The sequence below is a fragment of the Lissotriton vulgaris genome, chromosome 4_1 (assembly GCF_964263255.1).
Source record: "Lissotriton vulgaris chromosome 4_1, aLisVul1.2, whole genome shotgun sequence".
Taxonomy (NCBI): domain Eukaryota; kingdom Metazoa; phylum Chordata; class Amphibia; order Caudata; family Salamandridae; genus Lissotriton; species Lissotriton vulgaris.
The window spans coordinates 899,382,908-899,406,894 of NC_141691.1; the positions used below are offsets into that span (position 1 = coordinate 899,382,908).

At 46.6% G+C, this 23,987-nt stretch overlaps 1 protein-coding gene across 2 annotated transcripts in view; it reads right to left on the reverse strand.

Moving 5' to 3' along the window:
• The window catches only part of MBP (myelin basic protein), a 914,133-nt gene that overhangs the window by 889,804 nt on the left and 342 nt on the right, over nt 1-23,987 (reverse strand). The gene's annotated exons all lie outside the window — the stretch shown is intronic.

Sequence of the window (23,987 nt, forward strand, 5' to 3'; positions counted from 1 at the left end):
CCATACCTACCACATCTACCATACCTACCTAATTTATTTAACCAATCATGCCCACCATTGTATCATGGTATTCCATCTCACACTTCAACCCCAAATGTGGGCAGACAACTCAATGATCATGTTTTAACTTCCCAACATGATACACAGCACAGGCCATCAAAACAAACTATAAAGTCACCCAATTCGGATCAAACAGCTAAACAGAGCAAGCAAATGACACTTGCAGAAAACATGGGGAAAAGCAGTAAAAAAAGAGATCACAAGAAATTAACTAGCCAGTAGAATACTTAGGAACACTCTACCAAAACATATTTATAATACTGGACAGAGTAGCCTTCTCAATTTTTTTTATAGTAAACGGTATAAAAGTGTATCAATCAATCAATCAGTCGATTTCTATAAAACAGATAATAACCCGGGAGGGTATCCAGGCGCTGTATAGCAAAGTGTTTAATGAGGAGTTGGCTAACAAGGAGCTTGCAACGAGGTCGAGAAAGCACCCACAAGGATGTGGATACAATTTGGAGAAATCAAAGAAGAAGTGAAAAGAACAAAAATGTTGCGTTGTACTAACTGCTTCGCGGAGAGAAACAAACAACAGACATTTTAACTTGTTAGCTAGTTAAAAGAAACAGAAGCTGCATGGAGCGTTCCAAGTGCAACAAAACAACACTCTGAAAACCTCTAATTGCTTCATGATTTGGAAAAAAAACTCTTAAATAGAATAGTACAAATAACGCAGAAAATTCGTAGCACCACACCTTTGGAAGTCTCTTTCTTTCCTCTACTGGCATATGCAGACGAGGCGAGGCATCTCCCTTACAGAAATAAACATCGCAAAACTAATAGTGGAATATTGCGCAACCTTTTGAGTCAATGACTGTACCTTACCTTAACAATTGTCCCTGACGTTACAAACCTCAGACATACTTTCTTAGTCACCAGAAACTCCTGCAGCAAGTGATAATCACCCCCAATATGCAAGAAACCAACAGCAGGCCCTAAAATCCCAGTTAATTAAAAACGAACATCAAATCTCCAACACCTCCACTGAAGCACTATGTGGAACATAACAAGATCTACTCCATGACAGCCAATGTGGGCCTAGACTAACTAGAGAAAGATCACACCAGAGATACGCGAGGAGAAGACTTCCTCGACATCAGAGAGCCACAAAGCACCTGGAACTATCCTCAGGATGTGAAACAACACAAAACGCATTCTATAAAAGACTAAAGCCGTCATCAGAGATGAGAGGCAAATGAGTGGTAATTAGTGAACCCCATAAATACTGATTCTGCAGGGAGTGCCATTTATTTCATGCAGGAATCTCACCCTTTCCAAACCCAGCATCAGGATCAAGGATAACATGTGGGATCTGTGCAGGTGTGTGCTGAATCCAGTTGGTTTAAACACAAATTCTGAGCATTTTTCTCAGGCAAATTACATGTGGTTTCTCCGGACAAAAAAGTGTCCGGGGAAATGGCAGGTGTGTGGTAATTACAGCAAAACTCAGAATTATCATTGGTGTGCATACTGGATTTTGCGCACAGATTAGTATTTCCTCACAGATTGGAGTGAGGCGCAAAGTGTGGGCCGAAACCACAGGAATGGCCATGGTCCATGAAATTTGCCAGGAAGAATATCACATGCAGAACACAATTGGTCATCTTTTTCAATATTACCCTTCTGCATGTACATAACTCAAGCAGCTCCGTTAGTCAAACATTGCCACTTGAAGGTACAAATGCTTGCAAATGACTTACAGATCCATCTCCACTTGGAAAATGAATCTGTGGATCACAAGAACGTCACAGATTACCTACATCTGGGAAACAACACTTACAACGCAAATTTTACAACGCACTACCTTTACAATGAAACTTTTACAACGCAACATCCATTGCAACGCATGCCATTACAACGCAACCATTACAACGCATGTCACTACAAGGCATACCACTACAACGCATGTCATTACAACGCAGTCATTACACAGCATACCATTACAACGCATACCTACACTATCCAACACTTATCCTACTGTTGCACCCCCTGGAGTTAGAATAGTAATTTTTACCCCTACACTATCCAATACTTACCCTACTGTTGCACCCCCTGGAGTTAGAATAGTAATTTTTACCCCTACACTATCCAATACTTACCATACATGCAATGTAATGGTATGCGTTGTAAATGTAGTATGCGTTGTAGTGGAATGCATTGTAAAGGTAGTTTCAAAGAATTTGTTGTAATGGGATGCGTTGTAATGGAATGCGTTGTAATGGATGTTGCGGTGTAAAAAAATGCGTTGTAAAGGTATGTGTTGTAAAAGTATGCGTTGTAACAACATACATCCCCTACATCTCATCTAACACTAGACTAGGAAAGACTTTTGAACGCAAATGGTACAAAACTCTGCTACTGTAAGCAACATACAGCAGAACCATCTGCTTAGCATGGTTGCTGGTCTTACAACAGCCTCACTTCTAGCTCAAAACTTAGAGAATTTACAGGTAATTTTGCCAAACGGTTGGATTTCTCGTGTGGAAAAACCTTAATCCATGCTGGGTCTGGTGGTTTAATGGACTAATGCGTCCACTGTAGGGGCCTGTGTTCAACCTCATGGTCAGAGGTTCAAATCCTGGCGGGTCTACTCAGCCTTTCATCCTCTTGAGGTCGATAAAAATAGTACCATTGAGTTGGATAACAATAAACATCTGGTATTCAGTGCCAAGATTCCCACGGTTGAATGTGCGATGTACAAATATACGTTATTTTATCCAGCGATCACCTGTAACGCTTCCAATACGGCAACTAACTAACCTGCTTTCATCAACTTCAGTTCAATCTCGCTGCACTTAATGACGCTGGAGAGTGATTTAAATTAAATTGCATTGATATAGCACTTGCTACCTCTCATGGGGTGTCAAAGTGCTATACGGCGAGTAGCATGCTACCCGGGAGCCCAAAGTTAGTGGTCAGTCCATTAGTTATTGGGGTTAGTTTTGCATGTGCATTCCATGCGTTCACGCCAGTTTCTTATGGCCAAGAGGAGGGGGTTGTGAGAAGCAAATGATTGCAGGAATTAATAGATAGTTACAGTTTCCAAAACGAGCGTAAGACTGATAGGCACACAAGTTAGAAAAACTTGTGAAACAGAAGACGTAGGCAAAAGGAAGAAAGGAAACAGTGGTGCACTTAAAAAACAATAGGGGATGGAAGGAAATAAAAGTTTGATAGATTGTCAATCTTTTATGCACGATTTTAAGGAACATACAGCCAGATTCATCAACGGAAATTCGGCTCGCAAAGGGCCAGATTCTGAGAATCTGGCCCTTTGCGAGCGCAATTTTTGCATTTGGGATTCATCATCCCAAATGCAAAAATCGCTATTATAGAATTCGCAATTTTGCGAAGAATTGCATTTAAGGAATCTCTATTTGAGATTCCTTAAATACAATTCATGAAACATTTAAAAATTGCGAAATCGCTATTTTGGGCCGCTAAAGTGCATTTTTCTAAGTTGTATGTTACACACACACATGTCCTTGAGACATGTGTGTGCGTAACACCAGCATCCAATATCATTTCAGGGGTGCAACAGGGTGTCCTTTGGACACCCCTGCACCCTTGAAATCGCAAACTCAACATGCGAATCGCTAATAGTGAATCGCACATTGATATTAGGCCCATAGGAATGAATGTGGAGTTATTCCTTATTTGCGATTAGCAATGAGCTAATCGCAAATAAGGAAGCTGTAGAAATCGCAATAAATATTACAATTTCTACATGAATCCCGTTTTGCGAGTCTGTAATAGCGGTTCCTTAATAATCGCTATTACAGACTCGCAAAACATGCCGATGTTGAATCTATGTGATAGCAGGCGAAGAATTTTTGCATACAATTCGTGGATGTAAACCTGTTGAAAGAAACACTTATACATTCTGCTCCTAAGAACTGCAGCTTATACAATCTTTCAAGATGCACTTAAGAGATGACACGGGTGCTTTCAGCAGTAAAAAGGAAGCCCAGTGCTTGTTGAAGCCCCTTTATTGTCAAGAAAACAGACAAATAATCACATTCCATTACCTGTAATTACAATGGGAGCACCCCAGAGAGACCCTTTTATACACCTACTAGACCAGTATATTTAACACTCTGAAGAATCATTACGGTGTATTCATATCATATAGCCTATACATAAATTATACATATAATATGAAACATATGTTATGTACACACCCGCCAACTTAAAAATATAACAAGGCAATAGGTACACACATTGCAGCAATTATGAATATATTGGCTATGTCTTCATGATCTCTCATGTGTCTCTACTTCACTGGTAGTGTATAGTTAACCATTTGTATCCCTCAACATTGCATTTTGGTATTCAAAGGGCGCCATGTTGGAAGGATACAAAATACCAAAACAAATCAATTGATTACCTAGGTACGATCTATAGTATAAATGTAATGGAAGAAGTGGAGGGGGCAAACTCTGGATACTGGCGTTCTAGCTAAAATGAAAATTCTTTTCAGTGTGTTAATTCACATAGGTAATGACTGTATTTATTATATTACTTTTAAAGGCAAATGTTTGTTCGCCTTTAATTGTACACAATGAAGTCATTGTGAAACTTCCATAAGAAAAAATAATGTACAATGCTGCTGTATAAGTATTCTGTTAAGTACGGGTCAGTACAGGCAACAGAAGGGTGTACAGAAGACATTTTAAAAACAGTATATTTTATATCGGATTACGCATAGCATGCAATTCCGTATTTGGGTCAGAGAGACGTAGGCTCTGTTAAGGGGGAGTTTGAACAATCATTATAAAAGGGATTATAGAATAGAATAAATGCGGAGTAGCAATTCACACACACTCTGCCTACCGTCAAAACTTTAGCTCTGTTAATGGAGCTACAACAAACTCGGTTTACCCGGAAGAAGAGGGGGGGGGGGTAGTAATACACGTGTCTTAAAATTGTGTTTATAGAGCGCTCACTATTCCCAACGAGGTGTTGAATGACGTGTCACTGGGTAAGAACCAGATTTAGAGCATTTAGGACTCTGCTGCAGCGCTGCTCCCAGGCCCCGTGCACCACCCCGCCTGGTATTTCCCGGCATGCACTTGCATTTTAATCTGCGGACAAGACAGGTCTTGATAGCTAGCGCTTGTGAACGCAATCAGCTGAGCTCTCAGTAAACCTGACGTGGAATTCCAAATATGCGCAGGCCTCGCCCAGAGGACTCGTTGCCTCCCGCCACCGGGGCAGTGCACTGCGTGGCAGCGGGGCTGGTGATGTTGTTGGCTCAATTCTGCCGGTTTAAGTGGCGTAACGGCCAGAACTGACGATTTTGGAGCTAGGGAACCGGGTTCGAGCCTCGACGTCGACTCAACATCCTCCTGTGATTCTGGACAAATCACTTAATCTCCCCCTGCCTACCAAAAATGAATACGTCCTTGTGTAATGTAACTGGTGCTCATGTAAAGCGCTCCAATAGTTTCGAGTCGAGTTCGCGCTAAATAACCCCCCCCACCGCCCCCCCCCCCCCCCAAAAAAAACTAGCAGTATTATCCTTCCATTGTAAGTTAGTAGGCCTCCACTGTAACGGTGCAGCTTGTCTTCGTAAACCTGTGAACACACTAGGCTAAAAAAACAGGAGACACGACGAGCAAAAATGATGCTCACGCACACGGGGCCAGTCAATGCGGAAGTAATACATATTGGGTCTCCAATTTAGAAGGATGGAGCACACAGTCATTCGGTTTGTAGTTGTATCCTCTTACACACATCTGGACAACGGGCCCCTGAACCTGCTGAGCTATCTTTATCAATCGCCCCTGAACGTGCTGAGCTGTTCTTTATTAATTCTTTTCCTGCCATTAAATGGCTGCTTTCAGTTTTATTATTATGTTTTTACATTTTAAGTCCTTATGCTCATATTAAGGAACTTTCGGAAACAGCGGGTGGTATGTTATGACGACATGGAGTGATTCCAAAGTATATTATCAATGCACGGTGTCCCCATGGCATAGGCGGTGGTGGGCACGGTGCCTGAAACCACTGTTCCTTGTAATTGAAGCTGCACTGTGGAAGACACAATTACTTTAGGTGTCTGTTGCTTTTAGCAGTACTTTAGAGCAAATGAGTTACAGGCAATAGAAGGAAAGGTTTCCCTCAGTGCTAAATAGGATATTCATTGACAGCGTGCTGAGAGATTATACGACCAAGCCTAACAGAATCCCAGGCAGTAAAACTAAGGTTCCTCTTTGTGGGAGGAGGCTCATGTCTTCTCACACACCACAGTATCTCATACTGCCATCTCAAGTGAGGCGTTCCTTCCTTCACTATATATTTTAATGTAGGTGTCTATGTATTGTATATGTGTGCATGTGTGTATCATAAAAGCCACTCCTTTCATACAAACGGTGTGGGTAAAACTTGTCTACTTCAATTTTTTGACTTTAAATTTCTCTCATTGTAATAATTCGAACTTTTTTTTTTTTACATCATCTGCTTTCTAATTTATTTCTTGTTTTGCAAAGTGCCCATGCACAAGGTTGTCACTGCAGAGCGCATAAAAAAATGAGATATCATGGGTGAGAGACAGGCAGACAGTAAACATGATTGGTTGGTCGACGAATTGGGTGCGGGCTGGCACCACGTCAAGTCAAGTCAAGTCATGAAATTTGTATAGCGCACTACATACCCAGAGGGTTTCAAGGCGCTTATGGAGGGGAGGAGGATTATTTGTCAAATATCCATGTTTTAAGCTGCTTTCTGAACGCTAGGTGGTTCTGGGTGAGGCGAAGGTAAGCGGGGAGTGAGTTCCATGTTTTAGCAGCTAGGTAAGAAAAGGATCTGCCTCCCATGGTGGTCTTGTTGATGCGAGGTACAGTGGCGAAGGCTTGGCTGGAAGAACGTAGTTGGCGGGAGGGGGTGTAGAAGGATAGTCGAGAGTTGAGGCAATCTGGTCCGATGTCGTAGAGTGATTTGTGTGCGTGGGTAAGCAGTCGGAAAGTGATCCTTTTATTGATGGGTAGCCAGTGGAGGTCTTTAAGGTGACCCGAGATGTGTTCGTTGCGTGGGATGTCTAATATGAGCCTGGCTGAGGCGTTTTGGATTCGTTGGAGTTTCTTCTGGAGTTTAGCGGTGGTACCTGCGTAGAGGGTGTTTCCGTAGTCCAGTCGGCTCGTGACCAGAGCGTGGGTGACTGTTTTCCTTGTAACTGAGGGGATCCAGCGAAATGTTTTTCTGAGCATGCGAAGAATGTTGAAGCAGGAAGAGGATACGGCGCTGACTTGTCTGTTCATTGAGAGTGAAGAGTCCAGGATGACGCCAAGGTTCCGTGCGTGGTCTGTCGGGATGGGTGCTTTTCCGAGGGCTTCCGGCCACCAGGAGTCGTCCCAAGCAGAGGGGGATGTACCTAAGATGAGGACTTCTGTTTTGTCTGAGTTCAGTTTCAGACGGCTTTGTTTCATCCATTCGGCAACTTCTTTCATTCCTTCGTGTAGGTTAGTTTTGGCGGTGCTGGGGTCTTTGGTGAGAGAAAGGATCAGTTGAGTGTCGTCCGCGTAAGAGATGATGTTGAGGTTGTGTTGGCGTGCGATGGCCGCGAGGGGGCTCATGTATACGTTGAAAAGGGTGGGGCTGAGTGAGGATCCTTGAGGTACGCCGCAGATGAGTTCAGAGGCCTCGGACTTGAATGGAGGAAGGCGGACTCTCTGGGTTCTTCCGGTGAGGAACGAGGTGATCCATTCAAGTGCTTTTCCTTGGATTCCGATGTTATTGAGGCGTTGTAGAAGGGTGCTGTGGCAGACTGTATCGAATGCTGCAGAGAGGTCGAGGAGGATGAGGGCGACTGTGTCTCCATTGTCCAGTAGAGTTCGAATGTCGTCTGTTGCTGCGATGAGGGCGGTCTCAGTGCTGTGTTTTGCTCGGAAGCCAGATTGTGAGGGGTCGAGGGATTTGTTGGCTTCGAGGAAGGCGGCGAGCTGGTTGTTGACGGCTTTCTCGATGACTTTGGCCGGGAATGGAAGTAGCGAGATGGGGCGGTAATTTTTGAGTTCGGTGGGGTCGGCTGTTGGTTTTTTCAGAAGGGCGGTGAGTTCAGCGTGTTTCCAGTCTTCTGGGAAGGTAGCGGAGTTGAGGGAACAGTTGATGACGTCTCGGAGGTGCGGTGCTATGACGGAGTCTGCTTTGTTGAAGATGTGGTGAGGGCATGGGTCTGTGGGGGATCCTGAGTGGATGGAGTTCATCAAGCGGATGGTGTCCTCAGTGGAGATTGGGTTCCAGGCGTTGAGGGTGTTCACGGGGGGAAGATGGTCAGCAGATGGTAGGGTGGGTTGGTTTCCGGGATGGTTGTCAAAGCTGTTGTGGATGTCTGCAATCTTGTTGTGGAAGAATGAAGCTAGGGAGTCGCAGAGGGCTTGAGAGGGGGTGATGTCGTTGGAGTTGGCCGAGGGGTTGGAAAATTCTTTGACGATGTTGAAAAGTTCCTTGCTGTTGTGGGCGTTGTTGTCAAGTCGATCCTTGAATGCTGTTTTCTTGGCTTTTCGGATCAGTTGGTGGTGAGTGCGGGTGGCGCTTTTGAAGGCGTCCTTGGTGCTGGTGGTTGGGTCTTTTTTCCAGGCCTTTTCAAGGGAGCGGCAGAGTTTCTTGGACTTCTTAAGATCATCGTTGAACCATGAGGCCTTCTTGCTGCCAGGTTTGCTTTGACGTTTTTTCAGTGGGGCTAATGAGTCGGCGGTGTTGGATAACCATAGGGTGAGGTTGGCGGCGGCTTCGTTGGCGTTAGAAGAGAGGGCTGGGGAGTTTCGAAGGAGCGATGCGGAGATTTGGTCCGTGGTGATTTTGTTCCAGTTTCTTTGGAAGGTAGGTTGGGAGTGGTTGATGGGTTTCGGCTTGTTGTAGGTGAAGTGAACGCAGCTGTGGTCGGTCCATAGGAGATCCGTAGTGTGGCTGAAGGAGACATGATTGCTGGATGTGAAGATGGGGTCGAGTGTGTGACCTGCGATGTGGGTGGGGGAAGTGACTAGTTGTTTAAGTCCGAGGTTGGCGAGGTTGTCCAAGAGGGTGGTGGTGTTGCGGTCGTTGATCTTTTCAAGGTGAAAGTTGAGGTCTCCCAGAAGAATATAGTCTTTGGAGGGGAGCGCGTGTGGCGAGATGAAGTCTGTGATGTCTTCGCTGAACTTTGCGCGAGGTCCTGGTGGTCTGTAGAGGAGAGTGCCTCTGAGTGTTGTTTTGGGGTCGATGTGGATCTGGAAGTGGAGGTGTTCGGAGTTGGCGAGGTTGGCGTCAGAGCTAGTTGAGATGCGGATAGATTTCTTATGAACGATAGCGATTCCTCCTCCTGTGTGGCCGGTACGGTCTTTGCGGGTGATCTTATAGTCTTCAGGGATGGCAATGGTGATGTCTGGTGCGGAGGAAGCGTTCATCCATGTTTCTGTTAGGAAGGCGACGTCTGGAGAGAAGGAGTCTAGTAAGTTCCATAGGTCAATGGCGTGCCTGTGCACCGATCGGGTGTTGAGAAGGATGCATTGTAGGTGGTTGGGGTCGGGAATCTGTGGTGTGGTTGTAGCGGAGATGTTGTCGGTGCCGCTGAATTTGCAGGAGTAGCATGAGAAAGGTCCATGGGTGTGTCCAGGAGCGGCTTGGACGCAGTTGGGGGCGCGACCGGGGTTAAGGGCTAGGAGGGAGGCGGCACCATAGGTAACGCGGGGGGGCTGGGCAGCGCGAGGGGCAGGGGGTCTGGCGATGGGCGCGGTCCAGGCGCGGACGGGCGTAGACGGGCTTACCTTTGGCGCACCTTCGGCGTGGACGCTGCGCGTGGGACCATCTGACATATGTGGACAATGGAGGGGGCGGAGCGTGGGAGGGGCAGCAGGGAGGCGGTAGTGTGGCTGAGGGGCGGGCCTGGGGAGAACAACAACAACAAAATGGAGGGTCCGAGGGCAGAGGACACGGGGGTAGTAAATACAGAAAAACAGCGCGTGAGCACAATGTTATCAAATCGCTGACAAAACTAAATGCCACAGCAAGCTATCGAGTGAGCAGCAATCCTGAAATGCAATGCGCAGACAGGCAATACAGTTTTCAATAGCGCTGGAGGAGGCTGATAATCTGCAGAAGCGCTATGCGTGTGAAGCGCCAAAATACACAGGCAGCAGCAGTTCAGCGAGTTATAACGATACCAGGAAGCGTCTAGCTTGGGAAGCGTCACAGCAGAAGCACAGGAGGAGAGTGGTGGAGCGGCCGTCCTGAAGCAGGTCCAGGTGGTCACAGTTAGGCTGGGGGAGAGGAAGGCTCGATGAACGTGGGTGGGAGGGGCAGCAGGGAGGCGGTAGTGTGGCTGAGGGGCGGGCCTGGGGAGAACAACAACAACAAAATGGAGGGTCCGAGGGCAGAGGACACGGGGTAGTAAATACAGAAAAACAGCGCGTGAGCACAATGTTAACAATTCGCTGACAAAACTAAATGCCACAGCAAGCTATTGAGTGAGCAGCAATCCTGAAATGCAATGCGCAGACAGGCAATACAGTTTTCAATAGCGCTGGAGGAGGCTGATAATCTGCAGAAGCGCTATGCGTGTGAAGCGCCAAAATACACAGGCAGCAGCAGTTCAGCGAGTTATAACGATACCAGGAAGCGTCTAGCTTGGGAAGCGTCACAGCGTCAAAGCAGAAGCACAGGAGGAGAGTGGTGGAGCGGCCGTCCTGAAGCAGGTCCAGGTGGTCACAGTTAGGCTGGGGGAGAGGAAGGCTCGATGAACGTGGGTGGGAGGGGCAGCAGGGAGGCGGTAGTGTGGCTGAGGGGCGGGCCTGGGGAGAACAACAACAACAAAATGGAGGGTCCGAGGGCAGAGGACACGGGGGTAGTAAATACAGAAAAACAGCGCGTGAGCACAATGTTAACAAATCGCTGACAAAACTAAATGCCACAGCAAGCTATCGAGTGAGCAGCAATCCTGAAATGCAATGCGCAGACAGGCAATACAGTTTTCAATAGCGCTGGAGGAGGCTGATAATCTGCAGAAGCGCTATGCGTGTGAAGCGCCAAAATACACAGGCAGCAGCAGTTCAGCGAGTTATAACGATACCAGGAAGCGTCTAGCTTGGGAAGCGTCACAGCGTCACAGCAGAAGCACAGGAGGAGAGTGGTGGAGCGGCCGTCCTGAAGCAGGTCCAGGTGGTCACAGTTAGGCTGGGGGAGAGGAAGGCTCGATGAACGTGGGTGGGAGGGGCAGCAGGGAGGCGGTAGTGTGGCTGAGGGGCGGGCCTGGGGAGAACAACAACAACAAAATGGAGGGTCCGAGGGCAGAGGACACGGGGGTAGTAAATACAGAAAAACAGCGCGTGAGCACAATGTTAACAAATCGCTGACAAAACTAAATGCCACAGCAAGCTATCGAGTGAGCAGCAATCCTGAAATGCAATGCGCAGACAGGCAATACAGTTTTCAATAGCGCTGGAGGAGGCTGATAATCTGCAGAAGCGCTATGCGTGTGAAGCGCCAAAATACACAGGCAGCAGCAGTTCAGCGAGTTATAACGATACCAGGAAGCGTCTAGCTTGGGAAGCGTCACAGCGTCACAGCAGAAGCACAGGAGGAGAGTGGTGGAGCGGCCGTCCTGAAGCAGGTCCAGGTGGTCACAGTTAGGCTGGGGGAGAGGAAGGCTCGATGAACGTGGGTGGGAGGGGCAGCAGGGAGGCGGTAGTGTGGCTGAGGGGCGGGCCTGGGGAGAACAACAACAACAAAATGGAGGGTCCGAGGGCAGAGGACACGGGGGTAGTAAATACAGAAAAACAGCGCGTGAGCACAATGTTAACAAATCGCTGACAAAACTAAATGCCACAGCAAGCTATCGAGTGAGCAGCAATCCTGAAATGCAATGCGCAGACAGGCAATACAGTTTTCAATAGCGCTGGAGGAGGCTGATAATCTGCAGAAGCGCTATGCGTGTGAAGCGCCAAAATACACAGGCAGCAGCAGTTCAGCGAGTTATAACGATACCAGGAAGCGTCTAGCTTGGGAAGCGTCACAGCGTCACAGCAGAAGCACAGGAGGAGAGTGGTGGAGCGGCCGTCCTGCTAGAATGACCTGATTACTTACCGGTAATCTTCATTACTCCGAGTCCAAGGCTGGGAGGGGAAGCTGGACAAGGAGGCAACATGGTCTCCAGGCCTGGTGCATTCCTGGGTAGGGCACAAGCCAGCATGTACAAGTTACACACCGGCTTGTTGCGACCTGCCCAATAATTAGTAAGGCTACTGATGTACTGATCAGGCTTTATCGAACGAGGAATATTTACAGGATGTCGCAAAACCTCTTTGTTCATGAATATTAATTAGGCTAAAGGCAACCTCCTCGGGTTTACATTCATAAAATGTAAAATATATAATATATATTGAGAGGATATATATATATATATATATATATATATATATATATATATATATATATATATATACACACTGAAAAAACCATAGGTTTCACACCAGTTATAGTTAGGAATTAGCATTTAAAAAACCTATGAAATTCACTGAAAAAACTATAGGTTTCACACCAGTTATAGTTAGGAATTAGCATTTAAAAAACCTATTAAATTCACTGAAAAAACCATAGGTTTCACACCAGTTATAGTTAGCTGGAAATTTTACTGACATAAAACCATTGAAATTCCACGTTATAGTTAGTTGGACTCACTATAACTTGCGCATGTAATGCACTGCTGATGACGTCACATATAACATCACTCATGACATGGTCAGTGACATGACTCATGACATCACTGATGACTCCATCCTTGTGACAGAGTGACAGACCTCCTTTCACTGTAACCCTTGAAACACATATTCAAAAATAGAAACTAAAATTTTCAAAAAAAAGGAGATACCCATACCAGTTACAACAACCAATTCAGTAATTCCACCATTTATATACACATCCACTAATTCACCAACAGTTCTATATAGTCACTCATACATATACTCACTCATCATATGTAGTGAGTGAATATTCTCCACTACTCTCTACTACTTACGCTCTCCTACTCCACTACTCTCAAATACTCACTCTCTACTACTCATTCTCTACTACTCTACTACTCTCTCTCTACTACTCACTCCCTACTACTCGCTACTCACTACTCCCTACTACTCACTATCTACTACTCACTCTCTACTACTCTCTCTCTACTACTCACTCTTTACTACTCACTACTACTCTCTACTACTCACTCTCTACTTCTCACTCTCTACTACTCACTCTCTACTACTCACTCTCTACTACTCTCTACTAGTCTCTACTACTCACTCTTCTACTCTTGCTCTACTAGTCTCTACTACTCACTCTACTACTCACTCTCTACTACTCTCTACTATTCACTCTCTACTACTCTCTACTACTCACTCTTTACTACTCTCTACTACTCACTCTCTACTGCTCTCTACTACTCACTCTACTACTTACTCTCTACTACTCACTCTCTACTACTCACTCTCTACTACTCTCTACTACTCACTCTACTATTCACTCTACTACTCTCTACTACTCACTCTCTGATACTCTCTCTACTGCTCCCTACTACTCTCTACTACTCACTCTCTACTCTCTATTACTCACTCTCTACTCTCTACCTCTCTCTACTTCTCTCTCTACTAGTCTCTACCTCTCTTCCGCTACCTCTCTACCTCTACCTCTCTACCTCTACACCTCTACCTCTCTACCTCTCTCTACACTCACACATATATGCATATATATGCATATGCATTTATATATATATATATATATAAAACAACAAAAAGATTTTTTTTTTTAAAACAGCTACTTTTTTTAAAAACTGTCATTCTTTTTCCCCATGGTACGCTCCCCGGTGCGCGTACCGGGAGCCCCCCCCCCCCCCCCGGCAAAAATAAAAAAAACATTTTTTTTTTGCCCCGCGGGGCCCTTTTATGGCCCCCACATCAAACCTAGGGGGTCAAGGAGGGGTCTACTCTGCCCCATTATGGTCAATTCCCCCTTTGTTTTAGCCACCTCTTGTGTCTCGATCCTACCGAGACACAAGATGGCGGCCGCTCCGGACTGTTTGGAATGTTTACAGACACTCGAGAGCCAATCAGCTTTCCGCACGCAGGTCGCGTAGGGCGCCCGGTACGCGCCCCGGTGCGCGTACCGGGGCGCTGCTATAGATATATTTTTTTGAACCTAAATTACTCAAAAACCACTGGAGCACATATCTTGAGACATAGCAAAGGCACATCGGGCTACCAGTCCCTACAATTTTGCCAAGTTTGGTGGAAATCCAGGCAGATTCGTCAACCGGCGCTAAAGTTATTCCAAATAGAATTTTGAGATTTTGCATTGAAAAAAATCCTAACTATAACTACCTACTGGCGACCGCCAGTAAGTAATATATATATAACGGATTTAACCGGATATGGTACATTTTATTTGTATATACAGGCTTGACAGGAGTTTTCAGGGATTTATCCCAATACTGGCAATCTGACAAAAGTGACAAAAATGTGAAGTGTATATTTAATGTCAGAAAGGAAACTGACGAGTAGTATTTTTACTATGTTTATTACACTGTTGCACTTTACGCTAATGTGGTTGGTTACCGCTAAATGCACTTGCACTTTAAATTCTGCCGTTTCCCTGTGTAACACCATGTGACCAAGGCCTCTGGGCGGCTGGTACGTTATGCTGCCGGTTGTTGCGGAATAAAAACAACTCACGAAAAATCTTTGGGTCTGCTGTTTTCTTGAGGTGGCGTTGCTGCAGAATGCTTCGCGTGCTTTGCTGAGAACCCGTGTGGATATATATATATACATTAACACACATATTTTATATATAAATCCCAGCTGGTTGTGCGACCCGTTGTTTCCCCTTCGGGGAATAGTTGTTGGATATATTGAGCGGCTTGGTTCTGCCGCAGGATACCGCACACGTGTGAACGCTGCGTTAACTCCCGAAAAGGAACCGTCGTGGTGGAGATATATATACATTAACACACATATTTTATATATATATATATATATATACATACACACATATATATATATATATATATATATATATATATATATATATATATATATATATATATATATATATATATATATATATATATATATATATATATATATATATATATATGAAAAAGCAGTCCTTGTTCCGTCTATGATCAGCGGAACCCAATAGGTCTGGACCTCCAAAAGCCCCTCACAGTGCAGCGAATATCCAACCAAGAAAAAGTCACTCATCAAGTGAGTTGCAGGAAGACGATTTATTAAATTAAAGATGACGCGTTTCACTCCACTAGGGAGCTTGTTCACAACAATTGAGAGGATATATATATATATATATATATATATATATATATATCCCAAGGTTGCCCCTGGATAAAGGACGCAATCCACGAAAAGGTGAGTTTCAAACCCTTTAATTGCAGAAAGATGCACATAGCTGCTATTTTAAAATACAATCCTCTACGCGTTTCGAAGCCACAAGCTCCTTCCTCATGGGGTGGCAAACAGGAAATGGCTAAACAACCACAGCCATCTTTGTCCATTATTTACACGCTCTCTCCAGTGAGAGCATGCTGGTAACTGTAGTCCAATTCTTCTCCATCAGTGGAGTCAGTCAGTTTCCCCCAATTTCGTTGCCTAATTATTCTTTTACTGCCCTCCAGTGGGCGGCAGACACGATGTGCACCTTCCAAATAGCATGACCTTCCCGCGCCGATTCTGCTCGTGCAGTGACAGCATCCAGACCTGTTACCACATTTCCAACAGGTGGTTCATCCTTCGCAGCTGAGGCCGCCGATTAACACATATCCCAAGGTTGCCTCTGGATAAAGGACGCACTCCACAAAAAGGTGAGTTTTAAACCCTTTAATTGCAGAAAGATGCACATCGCTGCTATTTTAAAATACAATCCCCTACGCGTTTCGAAGCCACAAGCTCCTTCCTCATGGGGTGACAAACAGGAAATGGCTAAACCACCACAGCCATCTTTGTCCATTATTTACACGCTCTCTCCAGTGAGAGCATGCTGGTAACTGTAGTCCAATTCTTCTCCATCAGTGGAGTCAGTCAGTAAAAGAATAATTAGGCAACGAAATTGGGGGAACCAAGCACACAAAGGTGGGGCAGATGTACAGTATTGACCAACCAGAGTAAAGGAATTTAGAAAGACAGGCCAACTAACCAACCAGAAGTGCTAAGTGTGTTGAATGCCAAGAGCTAGAGCTGCCTAGGCGAGACCTAAACATTAGCAGTTACAAAGTAAGCAGTTGAAGCAGGAATGCCAACCAATCAAATAGATTGTAAAAAGGCATTGCCCCATGGGAAGGAGAAATACAATATTGATAACCTGGGACATGAATAAGATGCAGGCAAAAGAGAATGACAAGGCAAGCCAATCCAATGTAAACAATGTGCGGGCTCCAAGTCCCTCTATGTTCTTGGTAAGCCACAATATGTCTTGCAACAGACAACTTATGCTATACCTCGCAGGCTTGACCTAATGACAATGCAAAAATCCACTAAAAAGTTTTACTTGTATACTATAACAGCATAAGAAGTACGTTTTACTAAAAATCATGTTTTGGAACAATGCGAAAGAAATATAACGTATCTGGACTTATTACAAAGTCAGAAAAATTAACTGGACAATCTTTGGTTAAGGGATTGGGCTGCTAAATGACTCAGCCACATGATAATTTTAACCAGTCACGTGTTTCACTTTTAAACTGATTCAATTATGAGCTATTTGAAGAAACAAAATGAAGCGTATCAGGGATGTACATAAAAACTCCAATTGTGCATTTAGTTTGAATGAATTCAGAGCAGAAATGGAACACAAGCAAGCACTGAAAAAGCCAATAGGTTTCTTCTTTGTGGGCACGTGCACGATGTGTGTGTGCAGTCTTTCAAAATACTGTAGGTGCTTTTTTAGGTCGAGGACAGAAAGGCTGCGCTTGCGCAGTCTCCGGTCGGAGATTTAATGTTTTTTAGTACGGGGATCGAACCCGCCTCTCTCCTCCATCTCTCCTCCATTGGCTGGCTTCCTAAACGGAGGCCAGCCATTGGAGGAGAGGGGCATCACTCCAATCAAGCCCTGTCTCTTTCGGATTCGGAGGCGTGTTTTTTGCGTTCTTTCCACCTGTGACGTCATCCGTCACTCAGAACGCCAAAACACGCCCCGAGTCCGAAAATGTTCAGCGCTTTGCGGCCGGCATTTTTTTTCCCCAGCGAAATCCTGCTCTTCCTCGCCGCTTTGTCTTGTACACGTGCAAGCCATACTCAAGTTACGGAACCTGGAGCCGCCCCAAGCCGTGACTGCACCGGCAGCCGCCGCCCACAGCCCTCAGCAGAGCGCAGGGGGCCCGGGCCGCCCGCCGCCACTCTCGCCGTCCCTCCTGCTGCGGGTCTCTCCCTAGGCTGGCCTCCTCCTCCCTGTGCCATGCCAACATTTGAAGCGGGACTTCTTAATGTTACTCGGAGGCCGATCCGCAACTCCGCGCACCCGGCCCGCGGCTCCCTCAGCCGGCTTTGGAGCGCAGACTGCGAGGGAACCTGGAGCCGCCCCAAGCCGAGACTGCACCGGCAGCCGCCGCCCACAGCCCTCAGTAGAGCGCAGGGGGCCCGGGCCACCCGCCGCCACTCTCGCCGTCCTTCCTGCTGCGGGTCTCTCCCTCGGCCGGCCTCCTCCTCCCTGTGCCCCCCTCTGACTGCCCGGGGGACAGTGGCACGGATTCTGGCTGAGACCGAGGGGTGCTGCTGGCAACACATACTGCCCTGAGAGGAGGCTCACACCGACAGGAGAGCATCCCAGAGACCTGGCAGCGGGCACCTGCTGCCCTCAACCCCTCCAAAGCCAGGCGGATTCCAGCACCTCAAACTTTGTCCCCGCTGCTTCTATGTTCTTCCCGACCGGGGAAAGTTTTGAAGTGCGGAGCAGGATGAAAGCTAAGCGAGGTGAGTTGTGTCTGAGTGCCTGGGATTGGGTTTGAGGCTGGTTACTATGCCAGGAAGCGTTCACGGTGTGCTTAGAGAACATTTGGGGGGGGTCGGGTGACAAGTTTTGTAAATTTTAAGGTGCGCAAGCTGAGGTAATACAAAAAGTGGACTGAACCGTGGCAAGAGGCTTTTGGTTTCAGCCGGTGGAAAAAGCTACAGAAAGGGGTGCTGTGTGCGTGTTTTGGGCTCAGACAAAACATCCACAGTCGTCCTGTTGTGTGCCCCTGCACGTTTCCATGCTGCTGGCGCGCTGTCCAAAACAACGTGTTCAATTGCCTCCCTACTAAACTGTCTTTTCGTTTTCTTACTTCATGCACCTTATTTTGTCTACTGAATCCCACCTTTTAGTATCGCGACTTGGCGCTCCTTTTACCTTATTTCAACTTGCGAGATTGGGTATGTGTGAGAGAAGGGAAGCATGTGTGAGTGGTATGTGTGAGAGCGAAAGGGGCCAGACTGTGCATGATACTGCGTGTTTACGAGAGAGGGGGATTGCGTCTGGGAGAGGCTGTGTGTTTGAGAGAAAGTGTGCGTGTGAGGGTATGAGCTCGAGAAATTGGTTTTGGGTGTGTGAGAAACTATGCCCAGGTGATGGAGGGGTGTGCGTGTATAATAGAGTATGTGCGAGCGAGAGTCTGTTCATAGTTGTGTATATGCGGGGTGTTTGAGCAGCGCTTGTGAGATACTGTACTGTCAGCTCATTTCATTAATGCCCTGTGTGATCCTATGGAAAGCTTCTTGGACGTCTCATTTACCGCATGTCCAGGATGCTTTTGGGCGTTGAGATGATGCAGTTGTAGTGTGAGCGCTTTACTCATGCCTGGCTGAAATCTATATGGGCAGAGGTGGCACCCACTGCATGCCTCGGTGTAAATGTAGCCCACCCACCCCCCTCCCAGGGTCTGCACTTCCCCCTTGTAAAGAAGATGTGGCCTCACCCAGAGCCGAGCAGAGCTGCTGAAACAGGAAGAGACCTATCTAAGCACATTCGAAAGTCGGGCCACGCTGTAATCCTGTTCTAGCAAGCCGCGGGTATTTAATTCATTATAAATAAATTTATGTGGGAATAGTCATTGAGCCCTGCCTCCTCAGAGTCCCATGAGGCCATTTTGTTTTGAGGTGTCTGACATAGTGAACAAATAGCACAGGAGCTCTAATGGTCGATGGTACCCCTCCACTGGCAGCTCCAAGTTTCCGCAAACATCGGTCACACTTGTAGATTTCCCACCACCTACAGTTAGGTTTAGGGAGGTGCCCCCGGATTGTGCTGTTTTTTCTTTCCTTCTGCCCCCTGATTGTGCTGTTTTTCTTGCCTTCTGCCCCCTTGCTGTGCTTGCTCCCCTGCCCCCTCGCTGTGCTTGCTCCCCTGCCCCCTCGCTGTGCTTGCTCCCCTGCCCCCTCGCTGTGCTTGCTCCCCTGCCCCCTCGCTGTGCTTGCTCCCCTGCCCCCTGGCTCTGCTTGCTCCCCTGCCCCACTGGCTGTGCTTGCTCTGCTCTGGGTGTGTATGTGGCTCTGGGTGTGTATGTGGCTCTGGGTGTGTATTGCTCCCCTGCCCCCTGGCTGTGCTTGCTTCCATGCTCCCTGGCTGTGCTTGCTCCCCTGCCCCCTGGCTGTGCTTGCTCACCTGCCCCCTGGCTGTGCTTGTTCACCTGCCCCCTGGCTGTGCTTGCTCTCCTGCCCCCTGGTTGTGCTTGCTCTCCTGCCCCCTCGCTGTGCTTGCTCTACAGTGTGTATGTGGCTCTGGGTGTGTGTGTGTGTGTGTGTGGCTCTGTGTGTGTGAGTGGCTGTGTGTGTGTGTGTGGCTCTGTGTGTCTGTAAATGCAATAGGTCATGCATTTGCGAGCAATTAAGAAATTGGCATTGAAGATGACAATGCCATTTATTTAACGATTAAGCTATTGGCAATGTAAATGACAATGCCATTTATTTATGATTAAAAAAAAAATGTCATGTGCAATGCCAATAGCTCTACCTTTAATAATGCCGAGACCATTGCATTGTAAATGCTTGTTCTGTTTAGCTACCGAGCCCAGTTGGATCGGTAACTAAAAAGAAAAGAAAATGCTCAAAAGATAGCGGGGCAAAAGCAACATGGAGAGGATGGGGAAACGCAAGCAGCAAGGGTAGGCTGAGAAGAAGGCCGAAAGCAACACCGATAGGTTGAAGTGAGGCGAAAGCAAAACATGGTTTGTGGAAAGCAAAACCGAGGGCGCATGTGTCGAAAGGAACAACCGGGCGATAGAAACAGGGCACAGATTGTGGAAGCAACATGGAATGTGCCGGGAGGCAATGGGGCTAAGCAACAGGCAGAGTGCGAGGAGAAACACTGAGTGACAGTAAGCAATACAAGTGCAAGGGGAGAAAAGTACATGAGGGAGACAGCTCGAAAACACATGTACTCTCATGAAATGCTTAACACAAAATAAAAAAGTAGTGCTTGTAAAGTAAGCAGCTGAAGCAGAGATGCCAGGCAACCAAAGAGATGGTAGAGTCAATACTCCATGGGAGGGGCAAACACAAGATTGACAAATAGGGACACAAATAAGAGGCAGGCAAATGAGAGTAACAGGAAAGTCAACCAATGGTAAGCAAGGGCATGGTTCAAGCCCTTCTAGGTTCTTGGTAATTCGCAATATGTCTCACAACAGACAGGAGATGCTCTGTCTAGTTGGCTGGACCTAAAAAGTACCCAGACCTCTGATGACCTTTGCTAGGCAGCCAGAAAGAACAAACAAGGGCTCACCCCATGAAAGGTCAACTGACCTTCCAGCAAAGGTGGAGGTAGCAAAATGCTGTTTTACCACTGTCTTAAAGCAGGACCCTTCTCAAAGGCATATATATAGAGAGAAATGCTGCCTGTGGGTTGAGGTGATTCCAAAAAGCCAATCTTCTTTCGCAATATCCTCTCCCAATTAAAGGGGCCATCCTGTAATTCCGGCTTAATCTTCGCACAACAGCTGTTAAATTCTGTGACAACTTTGGTTACATTTCTCATCCTTGAAATCACCCAGCGCCCCATATTTTTCTACAGGGTCTTTCCCATGACCCTCATTCTGAATTGCCAGATCTTGGCGCAAATACGACAGGCTGACATTTGCGAGGTTCCTATCGTAATGAGGGAGTCTGTGAAATTCAGCTGGAATGACAGAAGACTATAAGATTCAAATTGGAATGAGAGTCTTCGGAACTGCCCTCAGAAAGATGAAAAATATATTTCAAAACAGAAAACAAGATTTAATAAACCAGATTCTGCAGGGGTAAAGAATCAACCCTTAGACCATGTGTCACCTCCATTAAAAAGGTCTGAGAGTCTTTAACGGTTCAAACGTTTTCTACTGTCTATGCACTGCATTTCCTGTTCCCTGCACTGCCAGTCTGTATGGAAACATATTTGACACATTCTATCTACCCTCAATAGAAATATGGCTCTCGTTTGCCCTTTATTAAAACACAAGCCCTTCCTCTGTCTCTTCCTTTGCTCCTTCTTTGTCAATCATGTCATCCCCCTTTAAATGATTTTATGTTAATATATACATTTATAAAGCACATTTACACTTGCAAGCAGCCTCTAGGCGCTTTGGAGGCAGCTATGAGAAATGAGATACTACAACTCACTGAGGTATTAAAGATCCTGGTCTTGAGGCTGTTTTGACACATTAGTAAAGGTGGTTCAACTCTAATTTACAGAAGAAGAGCAGCATTCCGAATAAGTACCTTTGGTGCAGGAAGGCTCTGCCACCCCATTTACTGCATCTGGTCCTAGAAACCACAAACTTCTCCTCAAAGTTTTATTTCTGCCATCTCTTGTACAGGGAACCTCCTGTCAGCCTTTACCTCGTCTATCGCTTGCTCCTATTCACTCTGCAGCAGTGGTGTAAAGCAAAAAGATGCTCTTTACCAAGATTTTCTGAGGACCTCCTACAATCTCAGGTAGGCTGGCTCCTCGGCAGTATGCAATGGCTTCAGGCTGTGGTGGCCTGCCGGGCCTGTAAAGGCCTACTGCACAGCGTGCTCTGTTCTAACCTCCCAGCAAAAGCATTGACAGGCAGTATACCAGTGATTTGCGTTTTCTGCGCAGTGGTGTCCAATGCTGTCAAGGTCTGTAAGAAAAAGAGAGCTTCTGAGCAGTTCTCCATCTCAACTCGATGGCCTTAGGCACTTAGGGCCTGGTTTAGAGTTTGGCAGACGTGTTACTCCGTCATGTTTATGACGTCATAACCCATCCGCCGCGTTACCCCGTCATGTTTATGATGAAGTAACCCTTCCACCTAGTTCTAAAGCAAGCCATGAAAACTTATTTAACTGTGGTTCTCACAGACCTAGAGCAGATCAGGTCGACAGGACATTAGACCTGTATTGTATTATAATTGCATTTATAAATTGCTTACTACCCCTGACGAGGCGACAAAGTGCTTTTTCAGTGAGTAGCACACTACTCTGGAGCCCATAAAGGATTAGTTGTGAAACTAGTGTAGTGAAATATGAAATTAATTTAAGTGGTGGATATGTTAGTCTATTATTTGGACTGAGAAGGATAGTGGAGGGATAGAGGCGGGAAAAGGTTTGCATTTACATAGCGATTGCCACCCCCGATGAGGCGTCAACACGCTTTTTCAGAGAGTAGCATGCTACTCCGGAAACCATTAAGGATTAGTGGTGAAATTAGTACAGTGAAATATGAAATTAATTTGTATGCACATGATTTATGTTTACCTCCAACGATTGTGGTCAGGGCTCATTTTCAAAGCAATTCTTTACCCTGTAACCCTGAACTCTTTGCGGCTCATGAGTGGACACCTCATACATAGGTCACTTTCAGTACCAGGACCTCGGCTTGCTTCCTGACATGTTTTTTTTTTCATTCACTGTACACTGCAGAAACGTACAGTTCAGTTTTTAAGAATGCTAGAGGATAAAAACATGAAAGTATCAAAGGCAAACATTTCAAAATCAGATGCCAGTATACTGACTCTGTCACATAAAATTTACACCAGCTTTCAAACAAGACGATTAACAGTGGCAACCACTGAAACCACAAAACCAGCGAAGGTAAAAATAATTATGTGAAGGCTCAGCCAAGTGGCAGGGCCTCCTGGCTGAGCGCCTCCTGGCCAAACCTGCGCAGAGAAAAAGCGCTCGGTCGCCTATGGAAGCTAAGAATGAAAGTGCATAGTGCGTCATGAACGTCAATGTGGTAAACATTAGAAAAAACAATTCTGCAAAAGCAAGACAACATGCAGGCTGTGTAATGATTCCCATGTATAGGTAGCGCTTGCATCTGTGTGGGTGGGCGTGTGTTGTATGTGCGCTTGTGTCTAAGTATGCGAAGACGTGTGAGCTGGTTTTGTGTGGATGTGCTAAGCTGTGGATGTGCGTGCATGTCTACGTCAACCTGTGCATCAGAGTACGCGCCAGGCGTTTCTTCGAGGGCGTTGGGCTCTGCACAATGCTTGGCAGTGATGGGCCCAGCCAACGAGGAATCTGGGGGAGGGCCCTCGACGGCCCGTGCTTTATTTACACACGCTCTGTCTCTGGCGCTGTCAGTGTCTGCAGCGCGGACTGAGGAGGAGCACAACAACCCGCATCTGTACACGCCCTCCCGGGCATCTGTACCAGGGCGAGGAACGGACGCAGTAACAATGGCTGTGTGCACACCTGCCTGCCTTGCACGCGTCCCTTCTGGTGCGAAGAGATGCTGAATACAGCCCCGAGTCAGACCCGTGATTCACCTGTGCCACCAGCAGACACCCTCTGCGCCACAGAAGCATGTTCTGTCAAAAGGAGGATGCCCAGCCCATCCTCACCCCCAGCCAGCCTCGGGTATGATCTGCGTGCACGCACAATGACAGCGCGCTGCTCCCGTCAGCCCTCCCCTCCTGCCCCCTGAGACTCACAGGATCCTCCCTCATCCGCGATCACCAGGCGAGGGTACAGCAGAAAGACAGACAG